Source organism: Microtus oregoni, unplaced genomic scaffold (assembly GCF_018167655.1).
Source record: "Microtus oregoni isolate MIOR12 unplaced genomic scaffold, Mior012 000005F_ref0000423, whole genome shotgun sequence".
Taxonomy (NCBI): Eukaryota; Metazoa; Chordata; class Mammalia; order Rodentia; family Cricetidae; genus Microtus; species Microtus oregoni.
Genome location: NW_024543064.1, coordinates 37195921 through 37222412, shown reverse-complemented (window position 1 = coordinate 37222412; position 26492 = coordinate 37195921). Strand labels below are relative to the sequence as shown.

The 26492-nt window shown below is 37.2% G+C and overlaps 1 pseudogene; it reads left to right on the top strand.

Moving 5' to 3' along the window:
- Positions 1-26181, top strand: part of LOC121447866 — a 30723-nt pseudogene extending 4542 nt beyond the window's left edge.
- Positions 26182-26492: the final 311 nt, after the last annotated feature.

Sequence of the window (26492 nt, the reverse complement as noted above, 5' to 3'; positions counted from 1 at the left end):
AAGATGTTTTCTATCTGAAACTATATGCACTTACTACTTGGTTATTATAAGAGATGATGACTTTTAAAACTTAATAAACTTGGGGCTGGAAACATGGTTCATCTCTTAAAGCACCTGCTGTTCTTCCAAAGGGTCTGTTTTGATTCCCAACACCCACACAATGACTCGAAATTATCTGTGACTTCACTTTCAGATGATCTGATGCCCCCCATCTGGTCTCTACTGGCACCAAACATATGCATCATCTACAAATATACATGCAGGCAAATATTCATGAACACAAAATAAAAGAAATACTTTTTAAAAATTTAATAAATTCTTCTCTTGAATACTTTCTTCTTATTAAGAATCTATGTGACAAGTGAATGAAATAAGCAAGTAACCATACTTTTATTTTCTCTAACCCAGGTTTTCCCCTACTATTTAAACTCTTTTATTAGTACGGTATGTTTATTAGATCTGAACAACTGTGGACAGATTATTACTAATTAAAACTTAAATTTATATTAGTGTTCACATGTGCCAGACTACTGAGTTTTAACACCTTGTTATATTGATAAAATAATGGTAGTGTTTGTCATTGAGCTTATGTTTCTTCCCTTAAAAGTGAGGTCCACTAACGCACAACCTCATCGATGTCAAATTCCTACTAAATGGAGAGAAGCTCAAAGCACTTCCACTGAAATCAGGAACAAGAGAAGGCTCTCTACTCTCGCCATGTCTATTCAAAATGGTACTCAAATTCTAGCTAGAGAAATAAGATAACAAAAGGAGATCAAGAGGATACAAATTGGAAAAAAAGAAATTAAATTCTCACTATTTACAGACAATAATATACTTAGGTGACCTCAAAAATTCTACCAGACAACTCCTACAACTCATAAACACTTTCAGTAATATAGTAGCATATGTAATTAACTCAAAAAAATCAGTAACGCTCTTTTATACAGATCATAAATGGACAAAGAAAGAAATCAGAGAAACATCACAGTTCACAATAGCTACAAATAAGATAAAACATCTTAGAGTAACTCTAACCAAACAAGTGGAAGACCTGTACGACAGGAACTTTAAAACTTTGAAGAAAGAAACTGAAGAAGACATAAGAAAATGGATTGATTTCCTATGTTCTTGGGTATGTAGAATTAACATAGTAAAAATGACAGTATTACCAAAAGCACTCTACAGATTCATGGCAATGCTCATCAAAATCCCAGAAAATTTTTTTACAGACCTTAAAAGAACAATACTCAACTTTCTATGGAAAAATAAAAATCCCAGGATAACCAAAACAATCCTGCATAGCAAAAGAATGTCTGGAGGCATCACAATCCCTGACTTCAAACTACTATAGAACTACTGTAATGAAAACAGCCTGGTATTGGCATAAAAACAGACAGGAGGACCAACAGAATCTAATCGAAGACCCAGATACAATCCACACACCTATGAATACCTGATTTTTGACAAAGAAGCTAAAATGGAAAAAAAAGAAAGCGTATTCAAAAAATGGCGCTTGCACACTGGTTATCAACATGTTGAACAATGCAAATAGATTTATAGCTATTGCCATGCACAAAACTCAAGTCCAAATGTATCAAAGACATCAACATAAAACCAACCACACTGAATCTCATAGAGGAGAAAGTGGGATGTACACTTGAATGCATTGACACAGGATGCCACTTCCTAAATATAATTTCAGTAGCATAGACACTGAGAGAAATAACTAATAAATGGGACCTCCTGAAACAGAGAAGCTTCTGTAAAGCAAAGGACACAGTAAACCAGACAAAACAACAACCTACAAATTGGAAAAGATCTTCACTAACCCCACATTGGGCAAAAGACTGATCTCCAAAATATACAAAGAACTCAAGAAACTGTTCATTAAAAAGAACAAATAATACAATAAAAATGGGGTGCAGACCTAAACTGAGAACTCTCAGCATATGAATCTAAAATGACTAAAAGACACTTAAGGAAATTTTCAACATCCTTAGCCATCAGAGAAATGCAAATCAAAACAACTCTGAGATTCCATATTACATCTGTCAAAATGACCAAGATAAAAAACACTGATGACAAATAATGCTGGAGAGGACATGGGTAAATGGAATACTCCTCCATTGCTGGTGGGAGTGCAAACTTATACAGATTTTTGAAATCAGTATGGTGTGTTGGGACTAGTTGAGTCCTGGCCTTCAGCTGCTCTTCCCTGTCTAGAGCCTTCTAATTGAAGTTACTAAAGGCTGTGCTTTACCTAGAGAATCAGAAGATGGGATTTTCACCTGTTGACCATTGACTGCAGGGTATTTAAGCCTCCATGGTGCTATTAAAGGGAGCTTTTTGGTACCAGTGTTGGAAGGTCTGTGTGTCGGTCTGTCTCTGCGTGTGTATTCTCAACCTCCAGCCCCTTGCCCGAAGCTCGCGAACTGGGTTCTAGCGCATAGAGCACATACGGGGGCCGTGGTGCGCAGCAATGGTGATTTCTCAGAAAATCAGGAAAAAATCTACCTTAAGTACCAGCAATTACCACTGTTGGGTATATACCCAAAAGATGCTCAATCATACCACAAGGGACATGAGCTCAACTATGTCATCGCATCATTATTCATAATAGCAAGAACCTTGAAAAAAACTAGATGCCCCTCAAACAAAGAATGGATAAAGAAAATGTGGTACATTTACACAATAGAGTACTACACAGCAGTAAAAAAAAATGATGACACCTTGAAATTTGCAGGCAAATGGATGGATCTAGAAAAAAAACATGTTGAGTGATGTAACTGAGACCCAAAAAGACAAACATAATTTGTATTCACTCATAAGTGACTTTTAGACATAAAGAAAAACCAGCCTACAGGCCACAACACCAGAAAAAAATAGACAACAAAGAAGACACTAAAAGAGACATACATGGATCTCTATAGGAAGTTGAAAAAGACATAATCTCCCGAGTAAATTGGGAGTGTGGGGCCACGGAAGAGGATAGAAAGAGAGAGGGGAGGAAGTGAGGGGAGTGGAGAAAAATATATAGCTCAATAAAAACATTAGCTGTTTAGAAGGGGGGAAAAAAGGTCTCCTAAATGCTGGGATTATAGGTGTGTGCTACCACTGCCTGGCTTCTTTGGTTAATTTGTGGCTAACTCCATGCTCTGATCCCCAGGAAATCTTTATTTGTCAGAGACAAAGAAGATGTCACCACATTTCCCACTTTTTTCTTTTCAGAACAAGATCCCTGAATCTAATCTCCTTTGTTCAGCTTTGTTTCCTGATCATTATCAATAACAACTTGTAACCTATTCCCTAAACGATGACAAAGATCCATGACCCAGATTTTGGGAAATGTGAACATAGTTTTCTGAACTACTTGCTGCTGTTTGGGGACACTAGTAATCTTTGGAGGACCCTGAGAAAATTCAATATTATTGTTGTGGGAATTTATTCAGCCAATAGTTTTGGGCTACCTGCCCTAGGGCATGGCTTCTTGCTGTGGACTTGATCTCTTACAAGGAAGAGTAGGGGTATCTGGCTCTTGTTTGACATGAGGGGAGGCCAAAGTGTCAGAGAGGCAGCATGAGATAAGCAGCCATTTCAGCCTTTATCTATATTGTGTTAATTTATCCTTTAGTAAACCAGACTGTATTACCTCTGTGATTTCATGCTTCAGAAGATGGCCAAATACTGACTGGAAAATTCTGTTAGGTTAGATCATCCCAGCCAGCAGCCTCGGGGAAACTGCAAAGGAGGCACTCTGAAATGTTGGATCGTCTGGGCCATCTGCTCCCATCAGAGATTTTTCAAGGGGTCTTCCTCAATCACTCTTCATTTTCCTTAACCCAGAATGAATGCACAGCCTCTCATTTTCTATTGAAATAAGAGCAAAACTTCTGCCTCAAATTAGCACATCTTTCGATTTAAATTTTGAAGTCAAGACACTTTTTAAATATATAGGCTGAATTAATCCAGCAACATTTATAATCCAATGTCTCTTAGCAGCTGCTGTTGCTTCCTCAGGAGTCAAATAATTCAAAAACAACATAGTAACATACAACATACAGGCTTTCTGTGTATTTTCTATCTTTATGTGGCTTATTACAATTTTTATTACTCTGTTTATTTTTTAAGGACTTTCTCTATTCTTTTTATTTTCTCTCCCAAGCCTACATATATTTTTAACACACTGTAACCCATTAGAGTTCTTTTTTAAAAATCTGTCGTTAGTGCATATCTCTATCTTTTGCTGACCACATGAGTCTTTAAATTGCTAAGCAGCAGCTTTTGTGACTGGCTTCGTCCCACTCCTTTATTCCAAGATTGCCTAGTTTCATGGTAGAAGTACCAGCTAAAGCTCTATCACCCCAACTTTGGGGAGTTTCTGAGTTCATGCTGCCACTGAGTAGTATGCTGGCCACTACTCAAAAACATCATTTAATAGGACCTCTTAAAAGAGCTGCCTGCTTTTGCCACTAGCATCAAACCAGTAAGCCACCTCTTAAAGGAGCTGTGCCTCTGTTCATAGCCAGTGAGCAGAATTCACCAAAGAAAAGACAGTTACCAAGAAGCCATGCTTGATTCAATTCTTGTGTGTTTAAAATCCTTCTTAAAGCTTTTTCGGGCTTTATGTGGAAGTTTCGGCCCCACGTTAAAATACCATACGTAGCACAATCCTAATTAGTCTTAATATTAAAAACCCAGAGTCAGTTAGGGGGTGGAAGCTGAAAGATCAAAGAAGTGGAGCAGTCTGCCACTAGTTCTTACTTCTATAAAATACTCAGATCAAATGGGATATTATATTTCTATAAGTCCTGACTGAATGCCCCAAGTTCTTGTCTCCTACCTCATATTCCTCTCTCTGTCCCATCTCCAATATTCCTTTTTCAGAATACTTGTATTAGGTTTTTCCTTAAGGGGAGATTATTTAACTGATCTCAGGTTCTTGGCCACTTTAGGACTGTCAAATATGGTTTCTATATCATGGAAGAGGCTTTAAATCCCATCAAAATTGGTTGGTTACTTCCCTAACATTTCTGTCACTATTGTACAAGTTCTTTCATTAATTCATAATATTTCATTTTATGAATGAACATAGTTGACTTATTCACTTACTTATGGAAGGGAATTTTGATTGCTTCCATTTTTAGCAACTGGGAATAAAGAAGTTATTAACATTTTGTAGAAATTTCAATATATATGTACTTTACAACAATTTGGACTATATGCAGAATCATGACTATGGCAAGAAAGTACGGTAAGCCTACATCAAGCACTGTTAGAGATGCCAAATTGTCTTCCAGAATGTCTGGATCATTCTGCATTGCTATAAACAAAAAAAAAAACAGTCATATAGTCTTCATCTTTTGTGATCATTTTATGTTGTCAAAGTTTTAGATTTCCACTATTTTAATAATTGTTGAGGCCTTTGTTATTTTAATTTATGATATTCTAACAGCACAATGTTGAGCTAATTTTCATTTTTATTTGTTAGAAAGGCGATGTTTGTGCTATTTTACTCTGCTTTGTATTGCCAGGAGTGACTCCATTTTACAGTGTAGCAGTTTGTTACATTTTGAGTTCACATGATGAGTCAAAATTACTCTTCACATTTGTGCAAGTAAACAATCATTATCTCATTACCTACCCAGTACGAATCATGACAAACAAAATTAAAAAACAGTTTAATCATTACAGTCCTCTTAATGAACATAGCAGACAAAGGAAGATGGCAGCTCCCTCATCTGTGTCATATTGCACGTGGATTTGACACAAAGAGGAAGATCCCATTACATGACATGGCTTACTCAAATTGTCATTTTCTCTGACCCAGTCTTCCACTTTGTCTTGATTTATCTTGAATCCCGCCTGTCTTGGGGTGACTCAGCATCTCCAATAACTCCTTAAAATCTTTTCTAGCAATACTTTCAGCTTTACTTTCAATTCAGTAATTAGTAATTAAATTGCCTTCAGGTTAAACAAAGTGACCTTCCTTGAAGAATGTGTGGATGTTTGAGAAAGAGGAGGAGAAGACAGAAGAGGGATAAACAGAGAGAATGACTTCAACAAAAGTTGTAAATATGTTTACTGATTCATAATTTTATCTTTTGATTATTCTCCTTCACAGAGAGATTCACAGTGACTGGGTTGACTAAGCCAGTCTTGGCTCCAGTGGGTGGAACCCTTGAACTCAGTTGTCAGTTGTCCCCACCACAAGATGCACAGCACATGGAGATTCGCTGGTTCAGGAACCGCTATACACAGCCTGTGCACCTGTACAGGGATGGTAAAGACCTTCATGGAGAAACCATCCCCAAGTATGTAGAGCGGACTGAACTGCTGAAAGATGACATTGGAGAAGGGAAAGTGACACTCAGGATCTTTAACGTGACTGTTGATGATGATGGACCATACCAGTGTGTCTTCAAAAATGGTGAATTCTATGAAGAGCACATCACAGAGGTCAAGGTTACAGGTGGGCATGAATTTCTCTCAGACTGCTCTGTACATATGATTCAAAGCCTACCTATGGTTGAGTGGTTGGAAAATTATCAGTGCTTGAATCTTATTGCATAGTTTGATTGGTAAAATGAATTCTCTACAATTAATTTTGTAATTGTATGGCATGGAAGATCAAAAAATAAAATTACTAGGATTCAGAGATTGATTCTATCAGTAAGTAGTTTCTTATTACGCCTACATACATTGTTATATTTCTAACATATAATCAGATTCTTTTTAGGTTGTTTTATTATCCTTTCAAATATCTCTAACAACACTTCAGTAATTTTCCAAATAAACTAAATTTTTAAAACATGCTTCTTACTATTAAGTTGGGTAAGTATGGTAGGAGTTACAGAGAAAAATATGATCAAAAATATTGTATGAAAATGTTTAATGAAAGAAAAAATATTGTTTTTACTAACAATGCTTATTTCATTTCTCTCCAAATTAATTCCCTAACTACTTAGCACCCGATTGATTTTTCTAAGTCTCTTTCAAAAGATTTTAACTACAATAATACCTATCCTCAGATGCAATACTATATGTGTGTGTGTGTGTGTGTGTGTGTGTGTGTGTGTAACTATACGGCATTTATGTTACTTTTTTACTTTGAATTATTCTGGACGAAAAGTAAAAGAAAGGAAAGGCCAAGGATTTAATGTAAACTAAATAAATCCATAAGTGTATGCTAATACATTAGGCCTCTAGACCCAGATGATCAATCTTCATGGATGTCATGGGACACCTCTGCTGTCTAGAGCAGAGTCACACATGTAGTTCATTTCCATGTTTTGTGTTCTACTGGGACAAAACGTTACTGATTGTCATTTTTAGTAGTTTTATGGGATAAACATAAACGGTAGTAGCAAAGATCTGTAATGTTCTTGTTATTTCAGGGACATTTTACTAGACAGAGCAATTTTGGTATGCTGCTTTAAATCTCCACACATTCTCTTTGGCCTAAACATTACACAATCTTTCCCACTTCTCCATCACCTCTTCGTTTGTTTTAGTGGCAATGGGAGCTGAACTGTGTCGTACAGTATTCGCTCCAAATAGCTATATCCCCATGTTCACAAATTATAAATTATCTACTGTGAAAATACATAGAGAATCAGCTAGAATTTCAAAATTGTATTTATAATGAAATTTATTTTTATAATCTATTATGTTGACTGAAAATAACTAGTGACTATGATAAATGAAAAAAATTAAACTATAAATTCTATAAGGATCAAAAATCTTGATTTCTGTTAATCATAATTCAAGGATGTAGGTTATTTCTTCGACTTAGTAAATAGCCTAAAAAATATGTTTTAAATAAATTAAAAAACAAATGAAACAGGTCTTTCCTGAGCTGACTTAGTTTGAACAGGTTGCTGACTGTATATTACAGCATTTCTACCTGACTCTTCTATTTTCATGAGATTTTATGGAAGTCAGCATCCTGGAGAGTATGAATATAAATAAATCTTTTGAAACTGGAATCAAAACCAAAAAGAGCTTTTATTTTTCTGTCCTTTCCTCTACCATTGATACCTAACAATATTGTTTTCCTCTCTTGTTATTCAACCAGTCACAAGCTCAGACATACAGATTCTTCTGCATCCCCCAAATACCAAAGGAGTGATGTTGGAGTGTCATTCAGGAGGCTGGTTCCCACTGCCACTTATGGAATGGAGAGACAGCACAGGAGAAATCATTCCAGAGACATCCAAATCCCACTCACAGGATGGAAACAAATTGTTCAACATGACAATGGCCCTTCTTATTAACACCAACTCTCACCGGAATATCACTTGCTACCTTCAAAACCGTCTAACTCAACAAGAAGAAAGCATAAATATTGTCCTATCAGGTAAAATCTGTATTTGTTCTTCAGTAACAGATATTGTTGCATATACTAATGTATTGCTTCTTCCTTGACTTGGCTTCCAATGTCTTGCCTTCTCTTGGCCTTACTCGTCATCTAGTTTATTGTCTCTCTTACTCTCTTTGATGTGCACATTTTCTCAATTTATATTCTAGGCTATTGCAGTTTGCTCTGCTGACGCTGTGATAAAACATGTGATCATGAAGAAGTTGCAGTGGGGGAAGGGTCTACTTGGATTACATTTCTACATATTAGTGCCGCATCATAGGAAGCAAGAGCAGGAGCCCAAAGTGGGAATTTGAAGGCAGGAACTAAAGTTCAGACCACAGAGGACACTGTTCATGAACTTGTTCTCCATGGCATTCTCAGCTTTCTTTTTTACACAACACCAAAGATAGCACTACCCACCCCCAGGGGCCTATAAATTCTCTCATCAATCAAGAAATTGCCCTACACTCATGGTCATAGGCTGATCAGATAGGTCAGAGCCTCAGTTGGGGTTTCTTTTTCTCAGACGACTCTAATTTGTGTCAAGTCAACAATACTACTGCCATATTGACATTGAAGGTTGCAAGGCTTGGTTCTTGAGCCCTTACTCACTTCTGACTTCCTTTGTCTCATGACTTTAAGTACCGTCAGAACTCTCACTCTTCCTACATTATAACTCCCCTTTCCTCTGCTCTCGTCTGAAAAGTCATAAGCCAACCCAAAGAAATAATGTTAGGTCTATTTTTAAAATATACCACAGTCTCATTGTTACTAGAGTCCCAAAATAGACATTTGACTCAAGTTCCCAGACTGCTGAGATCTTAAGAATCCGAATTTTGTCACATATCCTAAAAAGTTAATATAAGACAATTTAATTTCACTCTTGTCACACGTGTCTAAGGATGTTCTCTCTTTGACAATATAAGCCTGATATTATACAAATAGGAATGAAAAAATCTAGGTTGAGAGGTTTTCAATAACCCCTTGAATATTCCTCACACCAAGAATATTCATATCTTTAAAGTTGAGGGGGCCACTGCCCATTTTTGTAGACCTGCAATCCTGATTTCATTGAGCTATACATTTTTTTCTGCTCTCTTGTTGTCGGGGTTTCTGTTCTCCCCAGTTCCCACAGTCGTTAAGTCGCAAAGAAATAACACAAAATTCTACAATAGTTGTAAACTTATTGGCCCATAAGCTCAGGCTCCTTATTAACTCTTATAACTTACATTAGCCCATTATTCTAGTATATGTTAGCCACATGTCTCAGTACCTTTTTTAGTGGGGCAGTCTCATCTTGCTCCTTCTGTGGCTGGTCAGGACTGCAAAAGAATGGGCTTCCTCCTTCCCAGAATTCTCCTGTTCTCATTGACTTGCCTCTACTTCCTCTCTGGTTATCCCACTATACTTCCTTTCTGGCTACTGGCCAATCAGCATTTATTTAAAATATAATTGACAGAATATAGACCATTCTCTTACACCACTCTCCCCTCCTCTTCAACCCTCTCCCATGGTCCCCATGCTCCCAATTTACTCAGAAGATCTTGCCTTTTTCTACTTCCCATGTAGATTAGATCCATCTATATCTCTCTTAGGGTACTCATTGTTGTCTGCAACCCTGAATCTTAAGATGAACTGAGTAGTAAGCAAGTCAGAAAAGAGTGAATCAGAGAGACAAAAATAATGAGGTAAATGAGGGGATCCTCCTTCTTCATCATTTCGCACCACCTTTTCACTGCCCTCTAAGCCTGAATTATGGATTACAATGTAGAAACAGTACCCTGAAGCTCTTCCGTTTTTTTTTTTATCTAGTTTATGGTGGTATTTCCTGACTTTAGGGATGGGATGAATTACTTAAAATACTGTCTGTGTTAAGTACCCTAAAATTGCTTCCTTTTTAGTTATAGTTAAATGTCCCCCAATTTTTCAGTTATCAGTGCCCCTGTTACCTTGATGATATCACTTCCTAATGTTCTTCTCCACCTCATCTATTCACATCTTTGTTGATGAGCTCTGCCTTTAGATATTTCCTCTAGTTCTTTCTTCTTCCAGGATAATGCAAACTCAAATAACTTTCGTTATCTCCTTCAAGTCCATATTCAAATCTCACTTCATAAGTATGACCTTGATGGCCAAGCTGAAGCATATGACCTGCCTGCCATATGCACCTGGGGGTCATGTTTTCTCATAAATTTGACGTGTTTCTTTTCTTATTAGTCTCATTTTATGTATTGTGCAGCTGTATTATTATATTATTTCTCTATATCTGTATACTTTCCAGAAAAATCCCTTGGTGATTTTATACACCAACCCACCCAACTGCTTCAGATATTGGGTGCCACCTTGCAATTAAACAAATAAAATGTGATACTTTAAAGGAATTAAATAAAATCAAAAAGATGTATTGCAAGCATGTATCAGTGTTGGTATCTATCCATGAAATTAGACATTCTTTCTAGAAAAGGTCTTTAAAAGAACTAAAGCTGCTGATTTCATAGATCACATGTGTATACATATATATATATATATATATATATATATATATTTATGTATATGTTTATATAAAGATGGACACTTAAAAGAAATCTCAAACCAGCTCAGAATTTAGAATAATAGAAGGTTATTTATTTAGAGGTAGACTTGCAGATCAATATTCTCTGCTGTAATGGAGAACTGCAACCAAACACTACAGCCAGAAAAGAGGCCAGATGCATGCTTTACATCAGCATAAATAGTATAAGATGTCAAGCCTAAGTGAGAGGGTAACTTAAAAGCTGCGGCTACAGGATTTCCTATAGCATATATATAATATATATAATATATATCAAATATAAATGTGTATATAAATGATGTAAGGTAAATTGAAATATTTGTTAATGTATTATACCTTCATTGAGTAACAAAATGTATATTTTATGATCTTATATGTTCTTTAAGTATTTATGAACTCTAAACAGTATGTTTTAAAGTAATTGAAATAAACATAAACTTTGGACTCTGTGTTATACTATTAGGAAATGGAAAATGTTTAACCATTGTTCCATTTACAAAATATTTTAAAAAATCAAGTTTGATAAAAAAGGAAAGATCATAATCAAATTTAATCGTACAGGAATTTGTTACTGAGTGACTGGCAAGCCAGCTAAGTTCAATTTAAACCTTACTGGTGTAAAAGGCATGATACTTTATTTGGATAGGAATTAATTCTGGGAATTACATTCACAAAAGTAACAGTTCAATACACGTTTATTCCACTGTAAATGGAAGTTTCTGTCCCACCTAGTCCCACAGCCTTTCAGTCCAAAATAAACAGACAGAGGCTTATATTAATTATAAACTGTTTGGCATATAATAAGCTCATGCTTATTATTAACTAGCTCTTACATGTTAAAATAATCTATAATTCTTACCTATTTTGAGCCATATGGCTTGACATATTTTCTCAGAAAGGCATTCTCAACTTGTTTCCTCTATATCTGACTTGTGACTGCATCTCTGCCTTATCTTTTTTCAAAATACTCCTAGTCTGGTCATCCCACCTATACTTCCTGCGTGGCTACTGGCCAATCAGAATTTTATTTGGGTTTTTTTCTTTTTTTTTTCTTTTTCCTTTTTTTCTTTCTTTTTTTTTTTTGGTTTTTTTGGTTTTTTCGAGACAGGGTTTCTCTGTAGCTTTGGTGCCTGTCCCAGAACTAGCTCTTGTAGACCAGGCTGGCCTTGAACTCCCAGAAATCCGCCTACCTCTGCCTCCCGAGTGCTGGGATTAAAGGCGTGTGCCATCACTGCCCGGCTTCCAACCAGAATTTTAGTAAGCCAATACAAGTGAAAAATATTTACAGTGTACAAGAGTATTATCCCACAATATTCCACAAATAAAACACTCAAAATGCTTAAAGAGAATGCTTGATGATCTCTAAATACCCTTATGCTAGACATAATGACATGTTTTAGATGGTGTAAAATTTTATCTGGGAAGAAAAATGCAATATTTCATATGAATAAGAAAAGGTACATTTGCACTGACTTACATCGTGAGATATATTCAGAAACAATAGTCCCAAATCCTATGAGTACACTGAATAGAGCATGGCACATGTCAAGGTAAATAAGACATGAGGACTTCATCATTGATTTGTACCAACACTATAATTCTCCTTGGAAGCCAATATCTGAACACTGGGGTTGATTAAGCTCCCCCTTTTCCTTTCTACCGAGGAAGATTATGAGGCAGGATTGATGGGAAGATATGAGAGAAGTGCCCTCCTCATACTTTTTCCTAAAATTCACTCAAACCTGGCTTATTTTTACTCATGATCTGCTTTTTACCAAAACCATCATAACTGCATCTCCAAATTTTCATAATATTTCAGGGTAGTAGAATCTTAAATTGTAACAAACTTCAGATAAATCACCATTACTAAGTTTCCTTCTGAACTCATGTTTCAGGTGAACTGTTTTCATGGAAATGTGTTTGGATGAAAATTCTCGCTATAATAACATTTGTGATGATAATCTTCCTTGTGACTTCCTATGTTCAACAAGATTTCATACATGGTAAGTAGGTTTCAGTGCATTGAACCAATGTGGAAGTAGAGGAAGTAGCTAAAGCTATTTATTCATTGCCGCCAGAGCCTGCAGTTCTAAAACTTTTGGTTACATGATATATATAGAAAGAGAGAACTTTATCCACGTTTTGGTCCAACATTATTTGCTTTTGCTAGTGGAGTTTTTCAAAATATTGTTTACAAAAGTTGGTGCTGCCTTTATGGTAAGCAAGCCGAAACACCATTTACTTATATTGATTGACATCCCAGTTGACTATGGCGCTCTAAAGATGTAACTAGTGTATGTCATCAACTCTGCTGGAGGAAGACATGTAGTGCTAGAGTTATCAATCTTTGAGTTATTTGGACTCAAGTAAAGAACTGCTTACCCAAGATCTTGCAAGTAATCCCAAGTAAATTAATTGTTTCCATAATCCTTTATGAAGAACCTTAATTCTGTCATAAGTACCCTGTTGAAGAGAATAAACTTTTGATTTTTGTCTACACAGAAGATGGGGAAGAGACTTGCAAGTCTGGAATAAAACCTAAGGCTGATCAACCTGAGGGTGATCAACCTGAGGATGAGTCATCTTCTCCTGGCCAATCTCAATGTCAATACCTTTTGTCAGGTAATATGGAATGTTGAGCTTCATTTCTGTAGTGACTGTTGCATGCTCACTGTGGTAAATTACAAATCATGAAACACAGACTGAGATATCTGAGAGTAGAGCATCCTTTGGGAAGAATGTTCTTGGTGTGGACATCTCTCTTTACAAGGTATCAGGTGGAATTCCTCATTGGTGAATGGAGTCTGCTTCATGTGATTATAGAGATGAATTTCAATTGCCTTTTAGACAGTGTATTGCAGTCTCTGAAGGAGCTCATACTATGTTCATAAGAGAACTCTGTCAGCAGCCAAGTGCCTCTGCTGTGAGTGGTAAGACATGATACTGAGGCTCTTCTGTCTGCCTCAAGTGAAATTTCTCACATGAATCAGGGATCATTATATAAAACGTCATAAAGATGTTGCTGTCCTTGACACTAGTCTCAAATTTGACAGCAAAAATTGTGGGGGGGGGATGAAAATATGTCAATATGCAATTTTCACAGTTGGAAGGAGGAAACATATTAAATCTTTGCTAAGTAGCTCTCCCTTTTAACAAAAAGTTTAGAAGCCACTGTAAAAATCAAAATATAAGGAGGATAAAATGGTATAACAGTGAAAAAATATTCACATTAATCATGGTTTTCATAATCAGGAAAAGAAGACAACGAAATTATGATCAGCTAAAATCTGAATGGCTAAAATTGGAAAGCCTTTTTAAAAAAAAATGAGTTTATCAGAACCTGAGTTGTGATGCTGTGGGATACAAGAGCAGATGGGACCAATTTTTGTATCACAGTACTAGAGAAATAGTAATGTAACTATCCATCCTGCATAACCTGAGATAATAATACAAGCACATCACTATGGAGGGACTGACTCACAGGAGACACTAGATTCCCATAAGTTGCAAGGAAGACAATAGAAGAAGAATAAGCATTAATAAAGCAACTTAGTATCCAGGAGATATACACGTCAGTGCCCAAGATACCAGGTAGGGTAGAATTTGTTTGCAGAAAACACAATGTAAAAGTTAACTCATCTCCTGGTACAGAACTTCAATAGCTTTGCTGATCCCCGTGGGGGGGGGGGTATGATTTTTGTGCAGTAAAAGAAGCTTTGACAGATTTGTATAATTTAAATTGGGTTGTTAAATGGCTAATGAAATGAATATATGATAAACAGAGGAAATTATAGACTAAAGGATCAGCTCAAAGACAAATGTGACAACTGGAAAGGTAGGGGAGATTTTCACAGAATATCACATTCTATATACCAGTGATCTTCTAGGATTTAAAGCCTGAGGAACAGTTCATTGAAGACACAGATCATAAAACAGCATTGGAAAATTATTAAGCTTGTCATAGAAATGGATAATCATCCTCTGCCAGAATACATGGTGTATGCTTCTCCCATGCAAATAAGTAAACCACAAGTGAATACTTTCATCTATGATCTCTCAATAACCAGATATGGCTGATGACAAAACAGGGCTATGGTGTCGATTAAGAACTAGTCAGAGCCAGGGAGCAAGCTCCAGCAGTAAGCACAGCAGGTTACATCCCACTCTGTTTGTTCCTCCTTAAATCTGAACCACGATGAGCACCATTAAATGGCACAGTCTGTGAACCATCAAGGGTAGAAAGATCCATAGGATTCCTGCAAAAACAGCACCCCAGGATGGGGGACAGATGGCTTCTGGAATATGACTGGACTGTAGAGGGCTGATGGGTTGTTCCTCCTGTATATGCACAGATGGCTTCTGGAAAACGACTGGACTGTAGAGGGCTGATGGGTTGTCCCTCCTGTATATGCACAGATGGCTTCTGGAATACGACTGGACTGTAGAGGGCTGATGGGTTGTCCCTCCTGTATATGCACTTGCACCACCCTTGCTTTTTGTAATGAAATAATCAATATAAATGATGGAATCTTTTCGTGCACTATTTCATCCCAACTCATGTTCTTTAGCTCTCCAAAAGCAATTGACTCTTGCTTGAAATTGGCAGTAGTGAGGTTTTAAAGACTTTGTCTTCCATCTGTAACAGAGATTTCATTGGGGAAGGCTGACTTACAAGAGTCTTAATGATTTGGAAAAGCAACTGTGAAAACAACAGTTAGGGAGGTTTTTGTTGTTGTTTGTTTGTTTCTTTGTTTTTCTAAACTCCTGTGTGTAAGTAAAAGCCAACAAAAAAGATACTGCTAGGAGCCAAAATGATGTTAAATGAAATTCTAATTGTTATAGGAAAACTAACTCTTTAGAAAGTCACTGAGATCAATGAAGTACTAATGTCTTTCAAACCACAAAAGACTTTTTTTACTGTTGTTTATTGTGCCCAAACTATATGATAATGCCTATTGCTAAAGACATTGCACCCTATGGCTGCATAACATAAAAATGAGGATAGGACAGAGATAGAAACTTCCTCCTTGACTAACGACTTTCACAGCACCAGATGATGCTATGTAGACTAGCAATGTGTTGATAAAGAGTTATGGAGTGTCCACCAAATTGTATTCTAAACACAAGTGTTTCTACCCATACAGTACTTCAGCTATTAGAATGTAGAGAGAATTTTTTCTCTTGCAGTCTCTGTGGAGACTCATAACAGGCCAAGTTCCTGAAAATCAATGATTTTTGCTATAACATAGTGACTCAAACTTCAGCCATAATGAAAAAATAATAGACATTTACACAACTCTCTCCAAAGTTCCGAAAATGTCACAAGAGTGAATCGAGAAAGATAGAGATGGATGAGGAGGTAGAATGTTGTATAGCTCTTTCTTTAACTAGAAATATTTCTCCTTAGAGAGTGAATGAAGACACATAACACTTTTGAAGCTAAGGAAACTCAAAAGGATCAGGAAGCTCATTTAACTTACAAATCTCATGGTTTTCATCCTCATTATTGCTTACCAAATCAGTAAACAAATTCTAGGGAGAAGATATTGTCAGTAAAAGTTGCTCGTGAGACAAACAAAGAACTCCAGGGAAGCAATTTTCATGACTCATCATTCATAATGAAAAGGATGTGAGAATGTGGTATCCATGCCTGTTGGAGTTTCATTCTGCTATAAAGAACAGAAACATCATTAGTAGGGCATAAAGTGAATTTTAACTGATATAGATCAGAAATACAAATATGATTTTCCCATTTGTGGGATGTAAGGTTTATATAGTACCAGAAACATTTTTAATGTGTATGAGGTGAATGTAAAAACAAGATTGTATGGGGGAGGGATCCTAAATTGAGGGGAAGACAAAAGATTTGTTTGAGGGTCAATATACCCATAAAAAATGACAATGACTCTCTCTCTTGCTCTTAATGATGCCAGCTGATGAGAAGTGAGACAGAGTAAAGGGGAGCGAGTTTACTCAGGGCCTGCCTAGTCTCAATCCCAAATCTGCACTCCTTAAAAACCACTGTCCCTTTTACTCCTGTCCTCTTACCTTCTAATCCTAAGTCTTCACATATTTTATGAATACAAAAAGAAAGCATTAAAAAATCATCCTTACACTTGTACCATGACATTCCATTCTCTACACAGAAAATGGTCCGTAAGAAAGGAAAGGGGAAATGATGTAATTATATTATAATCTTAAAAAATTTTTAAAAAGAATTTAAAATGATACTTTAAAATAATACATACACACAGACACATTAGTTCTTGCTTTCGTGATGCTTTTTTTTTCCAATGTAGTGTGCCTCTATCAAATGTCAAGTGATAATAACATTATAGTTTTTTCTTTAGGTTTCTGCTCTGGGAGATTTTCTCATTCGTTAAAGGGCTCAGTGTTGTTCATCATTTCCATATCTGCAATTATAGGAGTCATGTTCATTTTGCATCTGAAACAAAGAGGTATGTAAGCAAGAGGTTGGTGCCATCCTGTAAGAGTCTTTTTCCAAATGCCCATTAAAACACTTAACAAATGAAGAGTAACTGTTAATAAATTGGCCATGAGAACACATGCCACAGTATATAGATTCCAGAGCTCTGAATTTCATAGACTTACTAGTAGATGTAGCTGATTATTTAGCTCCAAGAGAATGAATTTCTTTCAAATTCACAGTGGATTTTTTCTTCCTGGAAATACTCAGCAGTCAACATTGTCTAATAAACTGTTTTGAATGCTTTATACTTTTAGCATGAAAGAGGTAATAATTCAGCATCTTAAACTTTTTGTCTTTTTAAATTTTATTTATGTATATGGATGTTACCTAGTGCCCATGGTAGCCAGAAGACGGTATTAGATTCACCAAATGGTTAGTAGCCACCATGTGGCTGCTGGAAACTGAACTAGATCCTCTGATTGAGCATTCAGTTCTCTTAAGTGCTGAGCCATCTAACTAGCTCCAGTATCTTAAACTTGTCGAGTCAAGATCAAACCTGTTAAAAATTCCACCATTGAAGTAACAGTAAGCTCTGAGGCTCTGTTTCTAGCTGAGAAGCTATTAGCAGCAAATGGATGCAGGGGCAGCAAGAATCAGTTTTTGTGTGAAGTGTGGCCATTGGTAGGTTGCCTATGTCCAGTGTATGACTTCACAACCTGCACATGGAATACACATTAACCTCATTGGCTTGTCAGAAATAAAAAGAAGACATGAAGTTGGGAGGGAGATATGTTAGAAAGATCAGAGTAGAAAGTGGAGTGAGAACCAGTGGGGTGGATGTGTTCACCCGACTTTGTAACATTGTATCAAATATGAGCCTTCCAAAATCAGAGTGTTAAATATGACTTTGAGTTTGGTAAGTGTGAAGACTCCAAATAACATTAATGGGAGCATTTTCCAACGTCCCTCTGCCCTCCTTCCTCCTTCTCAGACTTCTTTTCAACACAGCCCCAAAACTAGAATTTCTCTTTTCCAAGTTGGTTCAGGATCCTAGTTGCTGCCTTCCCAAACATGGGAACCCCGCTCTACCTTCCACACCTTTGTTTTTAATAGCTGGACAGGCAAAGATTCTCTTGCCTACTTTTGGCAGTAGTCCATAAGGACTTCATCTCGGAAAATATCCATACTACATCAGGGAGGAAAAAAGAGAAGTCCTAAACAGCCCAAACTGGCACACCCTGTTGGGTCTGTCCTTTTGTCCAATCACATCTCTACATAGCTGTCAATCTTTATTAAACAGATGCGTAAAAGTGGATAGTCATCCTGAGTCATGGGTCTTCATTCTAAAGAATGGTCTATCATATAGAACTTTGAGGAAATCTATCTGGTATTCTTTTCTCCTATCAATCTATCTCTTTCAGTTTATTTTCTGAATGAGCCACAAACCCAAGGAAGGACAAGAACATTATTCCTCGCTTGAAGTATTTCAGAAGGATGCATTGGAGGAATCTCTATGCCCTATTTTAGAGGGTGTATTTGTGGGTGGATGGGGAGAAAGCAAACTTCCCTCTTCAGACAGATCTAGACTGTCAATGAGTGGGTCTTGAGAAGATTTCCTGGGACAGAAAATGGTACAGATGGGTGTCAGGGAAGATATATAGCAGCTGAAATGTGAAGACAGAGCGAAAGATGAGGATGGAGAGACAATGCTTCCTAGGGGATGTGATACTTGAGAATTGTGAGATCTCTTCCATTTCGCAGATCCTGATCATCTAAGGATTTTCTGTTTCATTATACTCTATATGGGCCAGAACTCTTGAGGATATTCAGCCCTAAATAAAACAGATGGAAACCTAATCAATTCATATGCTCTTCAGACAGACTTGTAAGGACAAAAGTCACGTGCATGAGGAATCTGGGTGCCTGTCTCCTCATAACCTCTTCCAGGATTAACAAAAACATGTTCATCTCCAAAATCAAGTATGTCAAATTTCTCCTGTATTGTTCTTGCACATATATGAAGCATGGAGCAACAGGAACCTGAAGAGTAAAGCTGCCTTTAATGTGTGATCTAGCCTTTCTCTTGGTTGCAACTGTCCTGACCCTTTTCTCTTTTTCCAGTCCAAGTTTCAGACCCACATTTTGAATTGGACACTCTGTGGTTAGAAGATATTAGTGTTGTCCTGTGTGTGATGATAGTGTTCATCTTCAAGCTCGTTTCATTCATTTACTTCAGATTGGAAGGTAAATATCCTGGGAATGGTGGCAACTCAGAAGATCTAGTTCATGTGGCTTATGCTCAGATGTCTAGAAGGTGACCTTTCTGATCCTCCTGTCTTAGTAACTATAACAAAATCCAAAAGAAAGACTGATATACAATAGCCTCCTTCTTGGGACTACTGTGTTTTCCCTTCTATGAGTGTTGGTGCCTCATGCATTAATGTCTGTCCTAGCTCTTACTAAACAATTATAATTAAGCTTCCTGGTACTGTTGGGAAGGCAGTTATTAAATTCACACATTCTGGAAAGCCTGTGTTAGTGAACTCTTTTTCAAGAGATGTATGAGTTTTTAAAATTTGATCTCTGACATTTTGAACTGAAAATTTAATGGGTAAATTAAACAAATATTCATTTAAATTTTAATAGTTTTTTTTAAAACCGTGTAAATGCAAAAAAAAAAAAGTGTAAATGCCACTAAGAACCAGACCAGCAACATTTATATACTGTGCTCACGAAAGTTAAATATTTGAAGCATCTAGCTCATGTCTAAAATGAAAAGGCATGTCTTTATTGTGAAAACATATTTTCCATATGAACATCGATGAGAGAATAGAATTGATAGCCCAAGAAGAAAAGCTTCCATAATCAATTCTTTTGACTTGTCAATAACATAGAGTACTAAAATGTTTCAGTAAAAGTGCATGTACATGGGTCTGGAAAGGTGACTTAGCAGTTAGGAGCACTAGGAAAACCAGGAATGTTAAACACACAGTCTTGTCTCTTCAAAAGTATTACTATTTTCTTCCTAAAAGTTTGGGAACTGAGGTGATTAACACAATTTGCCTGGTGACCTCTGGCTGTATGGCCAGGCTACACCAGCTGCCCCAAGATCGTTATCTTGAGTCTATTTGTCTCAGTCAATCTATAGTGCGGTCTTCCCTAGTCCCATATCATGAGCTTTGTTTACTTTGAACCTACTTCATTAATTAACATATAGAAATTATCTTTATGGAAGATGCCATATGTGCTTTACAAGAATTTTGATGCAATTTTGTCTTTAGCTTTAGCTCAATGGAACACATAGAATTGAGTTGATTATCACTGGGAAACTTTTTTACAAACTGTGCTTTCCTTACAAATGCCTGAAATAAACTCTGGTCTTAGACTCTTGAAGTTTGAAACATAAGCCACTAGTGAGTCTTGTTGAGTCAAACTACCTTCTTTTCTCACCCAGATCATCACTCTACATGCCATGATGTTATAGATCCTTCCCCAAAAAACTGATGTGCAAAGTGAGGAACTCAACCCTCAGAAGAGTTAAGAAATTTTTTCTTACAAAGAAGCAGGGAGTGGGAGTTTGGTTTTCTCCCCTAAGGGTTTGCAGTCACAAATGAGAGAGTAAAATGGTTTCTTCTCTGTCCTTTGAGAAAAAGCATTTTAAACAATTATTGAAGTATTTGTTAAGATCCAGAAGAGCAAAATAAGCAAAACAACATTTCTGCAACTTTGTGAAATCCAACCCTTGGTTTCCTAAGTAAGCAGCCGTAGGTATTGTTAATTGAAGCACATAGGAGCTAATGTGAAGAGAGCCCATGAAAGGCGAGATAAAATTCCTGTCAATTATTTTGCAAGATGGAGCACAGTACTTTATGCTCAGACCCTCCCAGGAAGATCATTTTGAGAGAGAGAATTCTCTGCGGGACATATCTTGGCAAGTCCTGACTGGGCATCCTTTCCAATGCTCAGGTTCAGACAGATGAGGTCTGTAAAGAACCCTGAGTCCCATGGAGGTGCAGGCGAGGCTCCATAAGCCCCACCTGTGCTCCAAGGCTCAGCTGCCTCAGTGCTTAGCTTTTTGTTTTCCCACAGAGCAGGAATAACACAGTATAGATTGATCAACAGCCCCTTCATGGAGAAAAGTTAAAAGAGTCCCAACATCTACTAAGGAACAATTGTAACTAGGACATATAGAACCTACAGTCAGTCCTTAAAATTCTCCCTATTTTTGTAATTCATAAGTAGGTTAAAAAAAATCTGTCGTTATTTTTCACATACTTCTGAATATCCTTTTACCTGGTAGGAGAGTCTTCTTGAACTCAAAATTAAAATTTCCCTAAAATTTAAATTTTATGTATTGTACAAAAGCCTTAAACTGGGCTGGAGACGTGGCTCAGTGGTTAAGAGCATTGCCTGCTCTTCCAAAGGTCCTGAGTTCAATTCCCGGCAACCACATGGTGGCTCACAACCATCTGGAATGAGATCTGGCGCCCTCTTCTGGCCTGCAGACATACAGAATATTGTATACATAATAAATAAATAAATATTTTAAAAAAATAAAATAAAAGCCTTAAACTTAAACCTTTAGAAATTAATGACCATTGTTAATTAAGTAGGTTTTATTTGTTGTTTTAGTTTTGTTCTTTCCTTTGCTCTGACATGAATAATCAATCATACTATGACAAGAGAGAAAGGTGGAGGAGATTCATGAGCGCCTTTGCTGTACTGAAGGCTTATTTCACACAGTATTCGAAGCTTCTAATGCATAATTAGTGGGTGGTTCTCACATGAACATATTATCTGTACCTAGGACTGTCTGTGTCTGTGACTTCTGTACTGTTAACATGTATAGTGACCCATGCTTGGAGTGCGCTACAGGCATGCACAGTGCCACTTCCCAGTTAGTCTGCTACAGAACAATGCCGCAGACCCGGCATGGGGTCCTGAGAGCTCTAGGAAAATACCATAGTATCTCATGTGAAACTCGACTTCGTCAAATTTTAAACATAACATATTTTTGACTCCCATTACAACTAAATATTGATAATAGCCCCATTTGTACTAACAAATGCTTTAAAGTATTTTATAGTTTGTAGGATATTAATTAATTATGTTACTGAAACCCATTACAATCCACAGGATCAGCTACTGTGGAATGACACCATCAAATATTTAAATGACAGATTTTAAAAATAGAAAGAGGTTACATACACGCACCTAAATCCCTACATACTAGTCTACATATTGCTATGCTATCTTTAATTGTTTACCGCTGCCTAAAAGCATTTTTCCTAAATGAGATACAACCTAAAGTGCATGTTAAATAAAAATATCTAAAAACTAATTAGTAAAAAGGGACTGATGTTTTTGTAACATCATGGTAAGATTATGCTTGTTTCTTTCCAGAAAGTAAACAAAGTTCCAAATGTCTCCTGCTTCAATGCATCCAATGTGGACAGCATCTCAGAGCATCTGAACATGGACAGTTAACTCACTAGAGGAAATGTTTCAAGAGGAAGACTGAAGACGAAGCCAATAACTTTGTGGAGACAAACAGACTTTAACTCGTCATGCTGAGATCGTGGAGAAACAATGAGGACATAATAAGATGACTTTCCTTATTCCTTGGCCCTCTGTTAACTATTCTTATATTTCACTTATGATTGCCTATATTAGTTAGACTGGCCATGCATGTGAGCATTTAACTTTGGCCTCTATTACATCCAGTATTTTCTTTTCAAAAAATAAAGAAGGGGAGATGTAGGAGACTTGTAGGTACTTGCATTAACAGATAAGCACCAGGGAAACCAGAAATATTAAATACACAAGGTTATCTCTTCAAAGGGAGATATTTGTTATTTGTTTTCCACCTCGAAAGCCAGGAGAAGTGACAGTAATAGCCGGGAGACCTCTGTGCCCTCAGTATTGTCAGGTCACACCAGATCCTCCAGACTCTTATCTTGAGCCTGTTTATCTCAGTCAATTTATAGCTCTGTTCTCCCCTATACCCTTATCATGAACTGTTTACCTGTGCCTGCTTCCTCACTTAATGTATGGGACCTATCCATATGGAAGATCTCACTTTTACAAGAGTTTTGATTCAATTATAACTTAAACTTTTTTGTACCCATGGAATTGAGCAAAATATCACCAAGAAACTTTTTCCAAATTATTATTGTGCTTAAATGTGCTGGAAATAAGCTACCTGGTGCTATTCTCTCAAAGTTTGAACCAACATCAACTATTGAGTCTTATCTCACATGGACTGACATTCTGGTAGAATTGGTGCTTTCATAAACCACCTACAATTTCCCCCTATCCTTCTCATCCTCCAATTTCTCCCCTTTCTCCACTGCATTTCCTATCTATTTCATGGTCTCCTGCTCTTTCAGAGTTTCTGTTTCCAGCACCCATATTGTACTCTGTAACTATCCAGAATTCTAGTTTTAGGGCCTCTCCTGCAAGATGTCCTCTAGCCTCAGTGGGCATTTGCTACACACACGGTGCACATACAGGCAGGAAGGCTAACACAAAATAAAAATTAATCATTTTTATCTGAAACTTAATTGAAAGCAAAAGTCGAATATAAAGTTATTATTTATTTCTCTATTTGTGCGTGCACAATTTATTTTTATGGAAAATAGATTCTTCTCTCATACAAATCATCCTGACCAGTTTCCTCTCCCTCCACTTCTCCTAATTCCCCTAACACTTCCTCTTCCCCAAATCCACACTCCCCTCTTTTTTTTTCATTAAAAAGGAGAACTCCTCTAAGAAACAACAGCCAAATACAACAAAACAAGATAAAATAAGACAAGGCAAACACTCTTATCTTAAACAAGGCAACTGAATAGAAAATATTAAGTCCCAAGAGCAGACAACCATTTCCACTGTTAAGAGTCTCACAAGAACACCAAGATAACAGCCATAACACATACACAGAGGACCTGATGCAGATTCATGTAAGTCCCCGCTTGCCACTTCAGTCTCCTTGAACCCATATGAATCTTGCTTAGTTGATTCAGTGGGCCATATTGTCCTGGTATCTTCCATTCCCTCTGACTCCTACATTCTTTCCTTCCCATCTTCCGTGGGGTTCCCTGATTTCTGAGGGTAGGGAGCCAATGAAGACTGCCAATGGAGACTTGCTGCATATTGTCTCGCTGTGGATCTCTGTACCCACTCCCATTTGCTGCCAGATGAAACCTCTCTGATGATGACTGGACAAAACACAGATTTATGAGTTTAGCAGAATATTGTTAGAAATCATTTTATTAATTATTTTGCCAGTCATGTTTGACTGTATCCTGTCTATAGGCTACCCAGTCTCTGGTTCCCGGCCATCCAGGCAGAGTAAGAAATGGGCTGACTATTATGGCTTAGGCCTCAAGGTAACCTAGACATTGGTTGGCCAACAAGTTCTGTTTCTTAGCCATTCTAACGTGTAAGATGGAATCTCAAAGTGGCTTTGATTTACATTTCTCTGATGGCTAAAAATGTTGAACATTTAAGTTTTCTCTGCCATTTGAAATTCCTCTATTGAGAATTCTCTATTTACATCTATCCCCAATTTTTAATTGGATTATTTAGTTTATTTCTCTAACTTCCTAAATCCCTTATATATTTTGAATAAGAGACCTCTAATTGGATATGGAGTTGATAAAAATCTTTTCCCATTCTGTAGGCTGCCTCATTTTCCAGTTGAAAATGTCCTTTGCCTTACAGAAGCTTTTCAGTTTCACAAGGTCCCATTTATTAATTGTTGATTTTAGTGCCTGTGATAATGGTGTTCTGTTCAAAATCTTGCCTTTTGTGTAATGTATTAAAGGCTGTTCTCTATTTTTCCTTCTACAAGGTTTAATGTATCTGCTTTTATATTGAGGTCTTAAATACACTTGAACTTGAGTTTATACGGGGTGATAGAAGATCAATTCGCAGTCCTCTACATTCAGTCCTCCAATTTGATAAGCACTATTGTTGAAGATGCTGTCTTTTTCCCAATGCATATTTCTAGCTTGTTTATCAAAAATTAGGTGTCCATAGGTGTGTGGATTTATGTCTGGGTCTTCAATTAACATGTCTCTTTTTTATGACAATTGTAATGGATTAAGTAAAAATGCTGCAGATCCCAAGTGGCTGCAGCAAACAGTGAGTCATGAGACTATGCTGTAGGTCCCTGAGTGGAGGCAGGCAGCGGGCAGCAGGTCCTGAGATCAGCCAGACCCAGGCAGGTATGGGGCAGTTCCCCAAGTGTCTGTAGTGGGCCATGAGCGGCAGTGAGTCCCACAAGGAGAGACAGATGGATGGGCATGCCCCAAGACCATGTCACAGGTTTCTGAAGGCAGCTGGTCCTGGGCAGGGAGCCAGGCAGCAGGTGAGAGACAGATGGATAGGCACACCATGCAGAGTGATGTTGGATATTTGTTTAGTGGATTAAGGAAGGAAATGGGAGAAAGAGGAAGAACAGAGAGAAAAACAGAGATTGTGAAAGGGGAATTGGGAGAAGGGAGAGGCAGAAGTTGCCTCTTCAAGAGGGAGATGGAAAGGAAAAAGACTTGGGCTGCAAGCAGGAAGGAAGATCGGCCTGCATTAGTGGGTAGGGAGGGAGTGGGTAGAGCTCATCTCTTAAAGGGACAGGACAGATCATTACATTCCCATCTCTTTTTTATACATAAAATTATATTTGTCTAATTTTTGAATTTCTTAGTTTCTATTTAGGATCCTCTATATCCCTTATACAAAATCTGGAGGATGGATTTAAAAATGGTGATAGTTTTTTTGGTGGCATTTTGCTTTATTACAAACATTTCAATATTATTGACATACCTAAAAAATGAGTGAACAAGAGTCATTATGTTAAGAACAGCAACACATACATTTTCATCTTTTATAGTTCCTGCTTTATAATTTATTAGCCAAGGTTCACTCAGTTTCTTGAGAGAAGACAAGTTAATTCCCAGACTCTATTTTTTTATGTTATATATAAGCATTTTATTTATTTAAGATTTCTGTCTCTTCCCCGCCACCGCCTCCTATTTCCCTCCCCCTCCCCCAGTCAAGTCCCCCTCCCTCGTCAGCCCAAAGAGCAATCAGGGTTCCCTGCCCTGTGGGAAGTCCAATGACCACCCACCTCCATCCAGGTCTAGTAAGGT